This window comes from Leopardus geoffroyi, chromosome B3 (genome assembly GCF_018350155.1).
Source record: "Leopardus geoffroyi isolate Oge1 chromosome B3, O.geoffroyi_Oge1_pat1.0, whole genome shotgun sequence".
Lineage (NCBI taxonomy): Eukaryota > Metazoa > Chordata > Mammalia > Carnivora > Felidae > Leopardus > Leopardus geoffroyi.
The window spans coordinates 129,410,266-129,423,929 of NC_059337.1; positions in this window are offsets into that span (position 1 = coordinate 129,410,266).

A 13,664-nucleotide genomic window follows, 5' to 3' on the forward strand; every position below is an offset into this window, starting at 1 on the left:
ACAGAACCCTTTTATCTTGCTTTCTCTCTCATGTCTAATGAGTTTCCTGAGTGTAGCACCCCATTACCTACCGAAGGAAGTTCCAAAATTCACAATTCTCAAGATCCTTGCCAACCCCTGCTGTTTCCCACTCTTTCATTCCTGATATTTTATTGGCCTAGAAGTTCTTTTCCCTTCCTCTCCTTCGCTCATCCACCCCTCTTTAAAATTACATATTAAAAACTAGCTTTTATGTGACATTAAGTGGCTTCTCTGACATTCTCTGTTTTCACCTGCACTCCACCATAGATGTATCCACTCCCATAGCATACTGTCACTAATAACATTCACTCACTAAATAAATGTTGAGTGAATGAATGCCAAATTTTCTTGAAAGGTTTTTTCAGAGCTGTGTCCCCAAATCTTTCAAACTAGTTGTTACAAGCTTTAAGGTTTTCTGATATAAGCCTTGTACAACTATCATGGTTACCCCATGTGCTTCTCCAGCATGCATTTGACCTGGAAATATGATTAGAAAAGGTGATTTTCAGCATCATCTGCTCTGTCAGTTGTTAGAGTGAGGCTTGATTCAATACCTGTGTACAAAGGCTTAAATATTCTTCATTTTAGTAGACTCACGAATAAAAATGTATATAGCAAAAAGAAAGCCAATGTAATCATATGCTTGAAATAAAACTCAGGCTTAAGATCCAGAATCTTTGGAATGATAGAGTGGTGGGGGTGAGGGTGGTTGAGAAAATGAACAAAATAATTAGGTAAGCAAAATACTGGGGCTGATCCCTGTGGATGTCCATTTTGTTATGATAGCCACTAAAATGATTTTCTTTCCTTCCCTGTTTATAAAGCGATACCTCCCAGGATGGTAAATAGAAATCCAGTTATTATGATCGAGTTTAAATTTATGGACATTTTCTTCTGTTGCTCTTAATAAACTGAGATGTTAATTCATGCTCTTCAATATATTTAGCTCAACTGTGAGATGCAGAATTTCCTGAATTTGGACATCTGAGAGAGGGCATAATTTAGAGTAAATCTAATCACAAGACAGTTTAAAAGATTGGCTGGGTTTACTGAGTTGAGAGCTGAGATTATGTTGTTAATGGCAGATGCCAGGCTGTGTATTTGTCACACCCCTTTGCGTAGGGTCCTGGCCCACCTATCTTGCGCTATTGGAAAGAGGCAGTAGTTATCCATCATTTCCTTAATTGGTTCATAATTAGGGAAGCCATAGAACAAATACACTGTTCATTCCAAGAGCAGATAGGAGACTTCAGATAAAAATGGCAACCTGGAATTGGGCTACTCTCCTTCTTCTTCATCAGTAACTGTCTTCTGGAACTCCCCTTTATTTGATCCTTTTGTATTTGGATGTAATATCCCGGCAGTGCTAATGAGTAGGTGAACATTAGAGCTCAAGCTTTCTTTAGCCAAACCTTTCCCTAATAAAGGTAGCCAATTTGTTCTTCGACTTCATTATCATAACTAATGTCACCATCATCATCGTTGCCATCGTTATGATTTACAGAGTATGCACTATGTGCCAGAAACTGTTCTTAAAATTAGCTGAAGTCTGAATGATTTATACTGACAAGAAGTAGATATTGAACTATAAAGAAGGCTGGCTAGCAGCAAAGTAGATAAATGAGAGCCCTGGGGATATGTTGCCTAGGTTGAGATCCTAGTTTTACCTCTTACTACCAGTTTAAATTGGGAAATTACTTCTTAGTGACTCAGGCTTCTGAGCTATACAATGGGAGAAGGAATAGAGCCAACATCATAGACGTAGCAGGAGATTAAAAGAATTAAATGCCCGGAGCGTCTGGCACGTATCAAGAGCTTAATAAGTACTAGATATTTTTCTTATTGTTATGGGTAGGCATAAAGTCTTATTCATTTTTGTGTTACTAAAACCTAACATTGCTCACACTACGAGAGATATTCAATACTTTTAAATGGAAGGAAGATATGACTTGTAAGTGCTCAATAGGTATGACTAGTATGGTAGGAAAGATAATGGTCCTCCAGAAAGGTCTACATCCTAATCCTTGGAACTTGTGCATACATCACCTTACATGACAAAAAGGACTTTGTAAATCTAATTAGGTTAAGGAACTTGTGGTCAGGGCATCTTGGATTATTCAGGTGGATTTGATGTAATCATAGAGTCGTCAGAAGAGGCAGGCCAGAGAACCACAGAGACAGGAGATTTAATGACAGAATCAGAGGTTGTACTGATAAGTTTTGGAGATGAAAGAAGGGGCCAAGCACCCAGGATATGGGCAACCTCTAGAAGCTGGTAAAAAGGTAAAGAAATGAATTCTCCCATAGAGCCTCCAGAAAGAATTCAGTCCCGCCAACACTTCGGTTTTAGCACTTCTGACCTCTAGAATTGTAAGATAATAAACTTGTGTTGTTTTCAGCAGTAGAGTTGCAGTAATTTGCTACAGCAGAAATAGGAAAGTGATACAATTATATTATAAGCATTATGTGAAAATAAAAAGGAGTTAAGAACTACTCATCTCAACTCTTTTGGGGAAATATTAATCCTCTCATGCATCTTCTGGACCAGCTCACTTAAATTAGAGCACCTCATGAAAATCTTCCCATTTAGTCACTGTTTTTTGGTTGGAAAATAATATGTGTTGTTGCCTCTTACCTGTTCAATAGCTGTTTATATTCACATGGACTTACTTCTTTTACTTCTTTAACAATTTATGATGATATTTGAATTTGAGGTTTTATTGTCTTCAAAGAGGTGTTCATTTTGAGAACAAAGGGGTTATAGGATGAATGCCAATGTTGATGGTTGGGCAGTTCTCCAGAGACTGGTTTGACAGGAGAAGCCTCAGGGAAGGAGATTTGCCGCGAATGGCAAAAAGGAATTTACAGGACAAACTTCACTCTTCTGGTAACACAGTCTGCTTATGAACAAGTTATAATTTGCGGCTATTTGATAACTGGGCTCCACCCTTCTACAAGCGTGATTTGGGAACTGGAATGTGTCTGGTTGGCAGGATGCCTAAGTGAATTGAATGTATTACCTCAAAAGCATCTTTCATGGAAGCTATTTTACTCAGGATGAATCTTATGTCTAGGTAAGTCTTTAGAATGAGTTGCTAAAGAGCCCTAAGTGATCTGTTTCAGCATGGACCATGTCATGAACATCAGACCTGTGTTTGACTTTGAGCATCTCTCATTGCTGATAACCATGGTCCCTAGGACCAAGAACAGTGGGATAAAGGTCATCTGTGTTCCCTATGAGCTCAACTCCTGGCATGTTTTGTTTTCTCTTCCAACCACTTATAACAACCAATGAATAGTTCAAATAATTCCAGACTTTTCTCTTGTAGTCTAGCCACCCACTGACTTCCACAGATCTCTTCCTTACCAATGGTAATCAGAGAAACAACTGTTTCACATGCTTATATTGGCAATGTAGGGAGAGCAGGATTCTCTCAAATGGCAGCACCATTTGAGTTCTGCTGCAGTTACAAACCTGAGATACCAAATGAAACAGTTGACCCTCTGGTATAATTATCATTCCTGTTTAAAGATAGGATAACTGAGGCTTAAAGAGGTTAAGTTAATTGTTGCAAAACCCAGAGTTGAGAGCGTTAAGTCAGAATTCAGACTCCAACTGGTCTAATTCCTGAACATAGACAATAGCCCCATCTCCGTAACTGTCTTCTCTGGTGACACTTAATGGAGAAGAAATATAGATGATGATGATGATGATGATGATGATGATAATAACAGCGGCAGGAGAAGGGGTCTTTGGGGGAGGTCCCACAGATCTCTCTAGATAGTTGAGCAGTATTGCCTTCCACTTGACCCATCTTTGTATTCTAGTTACACTGTAGAATTTCTATTAAGTCTTACAGAAAACAATACTTTGTTTTTAAAAAGTGACAAGAGGAAAATAATAAACTAAAAATTAAAAAAAAAGTAACAAGAAATCCAAACTTTTGATTTTTGGCATTTGTGATGGCTGAAAGTCAAATCCCATGGTCCACAGTGGAGGAAGGACTACGACATTGACTTGGGTTGGGTTGAGACCCATTTGCCTATAGTCAAGTGAAATTAAAAATATGAAAACTGAGCTTTCAAGAGGAGACTTATCAAACACACTAAGACCAAGGCTTCTTTGGTAATGTGGTCTATTTGTTAAAGGAATAAAATGGCCTGAAATCCCAGAGAAACAGGTTGAATCAAGTGCTTTATTTGGGGAACAGTGAACTTGGTGGGTAGCAGATGAAAGGACTGTCTTTAAGCGCAGGGCCAGATGTGAACGTCAGCTCTGTCCTTTGGTAGCTATGTGGCAGGAAGCACATTATTTACTCAGCTGTGCCTCAGTTTCCTCATCTGCAAGATGAGGATTGCAGCGCATATTGTTTAGGTTTACTGTGAGGAGTAAAAGGAAAGTGTGGATATAGGGCATTTTAGCACAGAGCCTAGTGAGGAGTAAGAACTAAGGGGATGGCAGTTCTCATTACCATCTGCAAACATGGAGACTAGGTTCTGGAAGGGGATGCACTAATGCTCTGCCCTCAGGGCCTGGTCCTTTGCCTCCCTGCTATCCTGCCTTGTTCTCCTGTTAGTGCTCGGCACTAGCCAGGCACTTCCTTTACTACTATTTCACAGAAGCCTGGAGGGCCTCAGAGAGTGTCAATTTTACACCTTTTTGAAACTCTAGATTCACTTAAAAACAACCCCAAACCAGGTGAAGTCACATAAATGTGTAAACTGCAGACCCCCTGTCGGTCTGTCTACAATGTAATGACAGGAGCAGATCAATACAGCCTTAATTGTACTGCTGAGGTCCCTGGGTCCCAGCACACACTGCACAAATGGAAAGCTGAAAATGCTACATCTGGTCTTTTCTGCCCCAATATTTCACTCTTTGAAAAGATTACATCTAATTTTAAGACATAAATAACTTGGATGGGAACTAAAATGCATTTTGCCGTGCCATAGTGAAAAAATAATGAATTTAGCATAGTCCCAGTACACCTAAGACTTACTGCATGCATTATGCCAAACTCATAAAGTATCATCTTTATGGCATAACCATAAGAGTCAGCTCCCAGAATCCGAGTGACGGGTACCACCAGTCTTTAACAGGAACACAATTCAATATGGAAACAAAGACATAACAATTCAATGGCATTTACTTTATAAATCACACTATAGGTATAAATATAGATATAGATGGTATAGATCTAGAAGATGTTATCTTCTATTTGATATAGGAAGTCTCATCTAATAATAATTTATAGTATGCGATTGAGTAAACATTATCAACATCAACATTTTCACTTTATCAACTCAGGCATATTAAGCCAATTTCTTTCATTTTTAATTTTTTTTCATTGCCTCTTGTGTCAGCATACCCACCTGCCACTTCTAGGAGCTAAAGAAAGAAAATACATAAGTAAGCAGAATTGAGAAATCGTGGGTCATGTGAATAACAAGCAACTTAGTTTACCATACATTTCTTTATATGAGCATCTAAGCTGGTTTAAAGGATTAATTAATGTAATTAATTTATTTGGGAAGAAAGGTCCTTGTACTGTCTGTCAAGCAATCCTACTCTGTTCAAGCTTTGTATTTTAATAACTCATCACTGATACTACTGTGTTGTCTCTTTCAGCATAAGCAATAGAATATGGATGAAGACCAATATTTAAATAAAGAAACAAAGCGTGCAATGAAATAAAGTAACAAATTCCAGTCTATCTTGAGAAACAAATGCTATGAATAGTTCAGAAGATTATTACTTACGATTAGAACAGCTTTGACCAGTTAAGTAAGTTACTACCTAAAAAGAGTAACTAGATGTAAACTTAAAATGCATGAGACTACTGGAATTCTTTTTATGCTGATAGGTATACCACAAAATGAATAAAAACTCGACAATGATTCAACCTGATAAACATGTACTGACCACTTAGTATATGCCAGGGTCTAAGAAAAATTCTAGGAAGCGATTGGTGGTGAACAATCAAGAAATAAACAGAAGGAGCGCTGTGTTGTCCAATATGAAAAATAAGATGATAAAATATACTTAGTCCCAGCTGTTTTGGGTGCCCAGTAATATATATATATATATATATATATATATATATATATATATATATATATTTTGCTTTATAGTGATCTTGCAGTCTTCTAATGTGGCAGACAAAATAAGGCATATTGTTTTAAAAATATCACCCAATAAGACAAAGAGGAGATACAAAAATGCATGTCCTACAATAAAATCTGAAAAAGTTCACAGTTAGATGCAGAGTCTGGAATAAAGTTTGGCCCAGCACAGAAACAATAAGCTTTGGGATTCTAATAAAGCCGCATACTTAATATTTTACTCAAATTTTTAAGAGAATGCGATTTCAGAATATTATATAATTATCCTTAAACAAGTAGCCATATGCAGTGGGAAAATTCCTTTCTCTCATATAATCACATCTTTTTTTCCAAGAGGATTATAGCTAATTTTCAGAGTAGTTTCTAAAACTCCGTGAACCAAGTTATCGAAGCAGATGAATTACATTTCCTTGACGTTTGCTATTAACAGATTGCCCAGTGATAGTATTACAGTCTCCTTTTTCACCAGACATGAAAAACATTCTGGCAAGCTGGATTAAAAATGCAGATAAAATAATAATATTAATAAAATCTTCTGCATCACATTATTTTCCCTGCTCTTATATCTGTTATCTAGCCCCAGTGACAGCAACCACAGATGAAATGCACTTGAAATGAATAACATGTGTAGGGTGTGTATCTCCTGTAAGGTAGACCAGAAGCACTCGAGTTTATTGCCATGACTTTAGTAGAGGATTCTTTACATAATGTTACATGAAGGGGCAGAGTTAGAATATACAGTAATTGGAAAAAGGATACATGGAAAAATAAACTTTCCTGATGTTAAATATTAGATTCCACAGTGGTCTTGGGGCATGTCTGATGATCTTAATTCATTTAGTGTATTGGAACAATGCTTCTCTTAGGCTTGTAACTTCTCAATACACAGAAGGCTGTGCTACTGGCTCAGACATTAAAAAGGAGCCTTGTAAAACGTTTCTTACAAAAATAAATAACTTGAGTATCCAAATATGTAAGAGCTTAATTCTCAAGTTCCGGCATGTTTAAGATTTACATTCTTTGGGCTCCGATTTGAAGCAGAGAAGAAAACATTCTTTTATGGAGGAGATTTCTGAATATAAAACCGATGAGCAGTGTATGACAGCTTTCCTTTTTCTGCTGACCACCTCCTTTAGAATTAGTGGAAGGGCACCTGGGTGGCTCATGCAGTTGCGCCTCTGACTTCGGCTCACGGCATGCTCTCACGGTTCGTGGGTTCGAGCCCAGTGATGGGCTCTGTGGTGACAGCTCAGAGCCTGGAGTCTGCTTTGGATTCCGTGTCTCCCTCTCTCTCTGCTCCTCCCCTATTCATTCTCTGTGTCTTGAAAACAAATAAACACTAAAAAAAATTTAGAACTAGTGGAAGGCAACTAGATCATTCTAAATATCAGCCATCCAAATTCAACCTAATTTCCAGGTATTCAAAATGGTGCAATTATGAGGTCATGGTCCGTGTTTACAGGCTGTATGTTTTCTGCTGCTTTCTCCAATTCCAGGTTGAGAATGGAGTTTCCAGGACATCAGTAAAAGCACCAGAAAGCACAAGAATGCCACATCAGATAGGTTGGATTTTGTCCTGGCACATCAAGATTTATTCACTTGCAACTTTTAATTTTCATGAATGGATTAAACAACTGTTGCTAATAAATCAGCTTAGACCTTAATCTGAAATTAAAAAAAAAAAAAGTCCAAGTTTGTACCTCAGGTTTTAAACTTTTGTGTCTGTTTATGGCTCATAGAGCTTGCCTTTTACTTTGTGGATAAATAAACCATTTGGGAAGCTTCTTTCAGGCTGGAAGACAAAAAAGGAAGGAAAAATTGAAAATGCATTTATTTGGTATTTATACTTCTGTCTGGCCCCAGACAAAGCTACGAAGAAAACATAATCTGCTTCCCATCCAGCATTCAGTCTTTTCTTCCTACTACGATCTTTCAGGTAGCCTCCCTCTCACTCATATTCTCCCTCTTCCTGGTTTTCCAAACCTGGAGGCAGGTAATATAAACTTGATCATGTCATTTGAAGGCTGGAAACTTATTTTAAATGACTGGCTTCTGTAATTACACTGTGCAGGCCATAGTCAACCTGTAAACATAACCATATTAATGTAGTATATTAGAAACTAATTAGAAAAGAATTTATACTCTCTGGATAAACTGTGTGTCTTATTGTATTTCTGGGTTAGGAATTAAAAAGAGAGAGAGAGAGAGAGAGAAGACAGTCTGGTAAAAAGTTGAGGTAACTCACAGACCTGAGACAATTATCCATATAACTATAAAACAGACTACTATGTTTTCAGAGGTACAGATTTAAATATCAGTGACTCCATCAAATGTGGATTCAATCTGGCAGTTTTCCTCTTCAGGATAGACATGGTCATCCTGATATGTTTGTAAAGGTCACTCTGTGTGTTTTTTATGTCTGTCATACATATGTAGAGCATGTTCTCAGGTTTACACTTGCCCTTTAACTCCCAGAACAGGAAATCTGGTGCTAGGGAAGACTTGTAAAATGTTTATGACATTTAAATCGTGCACAAAATTTCTTCTTCAGGAAGACCAAGCTGTAAAATTTGCATATGGTGGCCAACATTTAGACCCAAAGTTCTGTATATTTGGCCTTCCCCAAGCTTGGTTTCACAGCTGCTTCATCCTCTAGCCATTTGATTATATTTGCAACGTTTCTTTTTGTTAGAAAACATCACATTAGTGGGGTTATCTTTGCTCTCTGTCATTAACTAAGTAAATTATACATTATATCAGCATCTCATCTCCTTCAAGCATATCTTGTCATTCAGGCGGGTAGAGGACCTTTGACTATGTAATATAAGAGTTTTAACGTGTGGTACTTAGCTTTCAGAAGAAAATTGTTGGAAACATCAAGTAAACGAGGACACGATGAGTGTGTGTGGATGGCATATCACATATGTGACTAGTGGAGATCTTACTGTCCCTAGTACTCATGAGTCATTAATTAATTAATTAATTAATTTATTTATTTATTTGATGTTTATGTATTTATTTGGGGAAAGAGAGAGAGGGAGTGTGCAAGCAGGGGGATGATCAGAGAGAGAGGGGGAGAGAGAATCCCAAGCAGCCTTCACACTGTCAACGCAGAGCCCGATATGGAGCTCGATCTCATGAACAGTGAGAGCACAACCCGAGCCAAAACCAAGAGTCAGACACTTGACCGAGGGGGCCACCTGGTGCCCCATAAGTCACATATTTATTGGTAACCACACACCTATTTGACGTGATTCCAAAAGACACATAAGAGCACACAGCTATGGGCACCAACATATTCCTTTTAACAGTGTTTTCAAAACACTTAGTTTTCATTAACTATCTTAATTTTCTTCGAATAAAGTCAGTGAAATACATATGCCGTCCTCATAAGCAGGAAACTCTGGGAAGGAACTTCAGCAAAACATTTTGGAGCATAAAACACGATAATAAAAAAAGTAACACTAATTGTTATAGGAACAGGAGAGTGATATAGAGCAGATGGCAAAGGGGGGTTGGTGCTGCTGTCTTTGAGAAAATTCTCTGAGATTGTCCCTTTTCAATGATGGCTATGACTATAATAAGAGGGGGAAATCTCGAGAAGCAGAGGGAAAGGTGAAGGGTTAGTGGTGTGAATCAGAGGAAAGAACCCTAGAAGAAAGGGTTCTTGCACGCTGGCTGACCCCCAATGAGTGGGTCCATCACTCCTCCCCATGTCACCTGGACTGGCTGGGCTCACTGCTCCTGGTAGCAAATTCTGGGTGATGATATAGGGCAGTTCTTCAGGTCTCTAGTGTTAGAAAATTAAACATTACAAAAAATACAACATCTCATCTGGAATATGGTTAAAATTATTTTTTGCCCGTCTGAAATCCATTTGATTATTTGTCAATATTGAATACAAGCAACAGGATTTTGAATATCTGCTGGTGGTCAGGAAAGTGGTAGAACTAGAAAGATAAAGGAAGGTGAAGTGAGCGTGGGAGATCACACACTTCAACACCTGTTCACAATTCAAGTATGCAACACAAGCACAGCAGAGAAACCATAAACAAGGGCACAATGGATTTCCAAAATGTAGGGAGTAATGCTGTGAATTGAGGAGCAGATCCCTGAGACATATAACTAACTGGATTAATAAAGGAGGATCAAACTGGAACGGAAGCGATCTGGGTAGACATAGGGGAACTCAGTCTCTAAAGGTAGTCTGTCAGTGTCCAACCTCACAAGAGCTTCCTGTGCCTCAGTTGTTTCATCTGCATTATAGGGAAAGTAACAGTAGCTACCTCATGGATACACAGACTCGTCCATAGTGCTGGGTACCTAATAAACCCTCAGAATCGCTGGCTATTACTTTGCTATTGTAATTCTAATTTTAGAAAAACTCATGAGCAAAAGATCCACTAGGTATTGAGGCAGAAGCAATGTTGAAGGTGCTTTGGAATCTAGGAAATACTTCACTGCGTGAGATATTGGTAAAAAAGCATACAGTGGTCACTTTCAACTGGAGGTCTGGAGAATCCAATATACTGGAACGAGTTCGTCAAATTCTCGCACCCTTCTCTTTTTCTTCCCACTCGGTGCGTATTTGAATACAACCCACTGCACATCTACTTAATCATAGCCATGTTATTGTTATTAACGGGAGTGTGGGAATGTGAATGTGTCCTTCGTCTGTATTGGGGAAGAGTAAAGAGTTGAGAACAATTCACACGTTCGGTAAATACTTAATGAGCACCGGATAGCCTGGCATTGCGTGCCACCATTGGCATAAGGGGACGGTTACATTCATGAGTGTGAACGCAAATTTTATGTGAGAGGCACAATTCTATAATCAATGAAAGGCTAGATGTTTCAATTTTACTATTTCCTCCAAACCAACAGAGGGTCTGGCCTATGGCTAACATCCCAAAACAGTGTTAGCTCCTCCCTAGATTGATCCACTCCTTCTTTTGAATTCCAAGCACCAGTGAAGATCCAGTTACTCCTTAGGGAGTAAGCTTCCCTAAGGTCACTGAAGTAACTGAGGATTAATGAGAGCTTGATCTGTAAGCTCTTAACTGGGCATGAAGAGTCCTGTTTGCATGCAGGCTTCTAAGCTTCTATGGATGCCACAGGGAAGGGGTTTGGGGAGAGGTAGAACTGGGTACTCTGCTTTGCTCACTGACCTTTGGCAGAGCAAAGGGCAAGAGAAATCCTTAAGACCTCAGTTGCATCAGAGTCTGTGCATGCAGGTGCGGTAGAGCCTTAATATTTAGGCAAGGAATGCAACATAGTGTAACAGTCATCTTGGATGGCCAATCCTGCGAGAGTGGATGTTCACAGTGGCAGTTTCCTTCCAGTCACAAGTTGTGCTCTAATGCAGAGACCAGTCTGTTCAAAATTAGCCTGCCTGTATATTTTCCTGGGATGTGAGTTTCAGAATGCCTCTAGACTAAAGTTTCTCAACCTCAGCACTGTTGACATTTGGGGCTTGATAATGTTCTGTTGTAGGGGCTGTTCTCTGTATGGCAGGATGTTTGGCAGCATCCTGGGCCCCACTCAATAAATATCAGTAGCGCTCACTCAGCTGTGATGATGAAAAATGTTTTTACACATCATTAAATGTCCCATGGGAAACAAATCCCCCCTCCTGGGCAATAACTTCTCCAGGCTGATAAGCTGTAAACATCTGTATTTCAATGACCTAGTGAAGTGGCTAAGCCCAAACCAGCTGCTCTAGGAGAATATGTAGAGGAGAAACTGACAATGACATGGACCATTAACTGTGTGCATCAAGATGGCAACAAGAAGGATGTGTGTCTAGAGACAGGTTAAGATTGGAAGCAGACTCACTAGGAAAGGCATGGGGGTCACCATGTTGGTATGTTTTTCCCCAACGAAGTTAGAACCCAAATTCTTGGATCCTGGTGGAGTTGAATTATTGGTTGGATCCAGCCCACCATATGGTTAGTTCAGGAAACTAGGTGTCCTAGATGAACCAATCTGTGCTCCAACAACTCTCAACCTCATCTTGTACCTAACATGTCCCCTAGTGCTCTGTTTTGTGCAATTCCATTGACTTAATGACCCACAGTGCAGTGGGCACTTACCGGCAGGCTGTGAAAATAGGAGCTAAGTAAATCATATTCCCTCTGTATGTAGACTGGAAGGGCAAACTGAATTTGACAACTGGAAACTGATAGTGTGGATCAGACAAGTAGCTGAGTCAATTTAACGGCAAAGTTCCAGAGTAAAATTCTGTGCCCTGATCTAATTCAGGCCCTGTCCTTCCTGGCTTCTCAAGTAAGGCTGTACAGCATCGGTTACATCTCCTTGTAGCCTTACGATAATCCCTGTTGCCTATGCTAATTTGAGTGCATCTGTTCTTTGCACACAGATGGGTCTATTTTATACACTAGAGTTTTACCAACTTCTTGGAAAATCTGAGTAAGGTGTTGGGAAGCAAAGTTCACAAACATCAATTTTTTTTCTTTAAAAATTTTATTTATTTATTTTTGAGAGAGAGAGAGAGAGAGAGAGAGAGCATAAGCAGAGGAGGAACAGAGAGAGAGAGGGAGGCACAGAACCCAAAGCAGGCTCCAGGCTCTGAGCTGTCAGCACAGAGCGCAACGCAAGGCTTGAACTCATGAACCGTGAGATCATGACCTGAGCTGAAGTCAGATGCTTAGCTGACTGAGCCATCCAGACACCACTGAAACATTTTTTTTTTCTTTTATACTTCTACTCATGACTGTATGGATGTGAAGGTGTTACTGTTATATTACATCAGCTACTTTACAAACTGTCAGTGTTGGTGTTAAAAAGACAAATATGACATATATTTGTCAAAGGCACTTAGACTGTAAAGTATATGTATGGCATTAACTTTTGCATGTGTGCTGCTCTAGTAAATGGAATTTGAAATAAATACTAAATTATACGAGTACACTGCAGTGAAATGTTATTGCCAAGAATTGGTTTTATTTCACCTGAAATAGTCTTCCAGCCTGATTTAACAAATTAAATTAGTCATGGCACTGTGAGAGAGAGCGCATTTCTTAGAACTGCCGATACCAAAAGTTAATGGCTAGTGATACATCTGTGGCCAGATTGCCTGCTATACAAATACCTCTTTTGGTATTTTGGTATACCAAATAGCTCTCTTCTATTCTGACTTCCCGAACTGTTCCATCAGCTGAAAGTTAAAAATCTCCTCTTCCATGAATGTGTGAATAGTGGTGCATTCCTTGGGTCGAGGCTCAAATCAGGCCAGGGAAAGGCTGGGTTTAAGGAGGGTCTTTGCCTCTCCAGAGGGTTCAGTTCCTTCTTTTTGGGCAAAAAAATGCTGCTGCAGACTGATTTATCAGAATTCTGTTCAGCATCGAGATGTGACTCACCGGCTGGGGAGACACACATAGGCCTTTGGAAAAATAGATGTAGTCAGATTATTGCTAGTGTTGCATATCTGAGAAACAACCAAAACACTACAATGGAAAACAAAAATCACATGCCAGAAATCAAATAAAAATCAAACATAA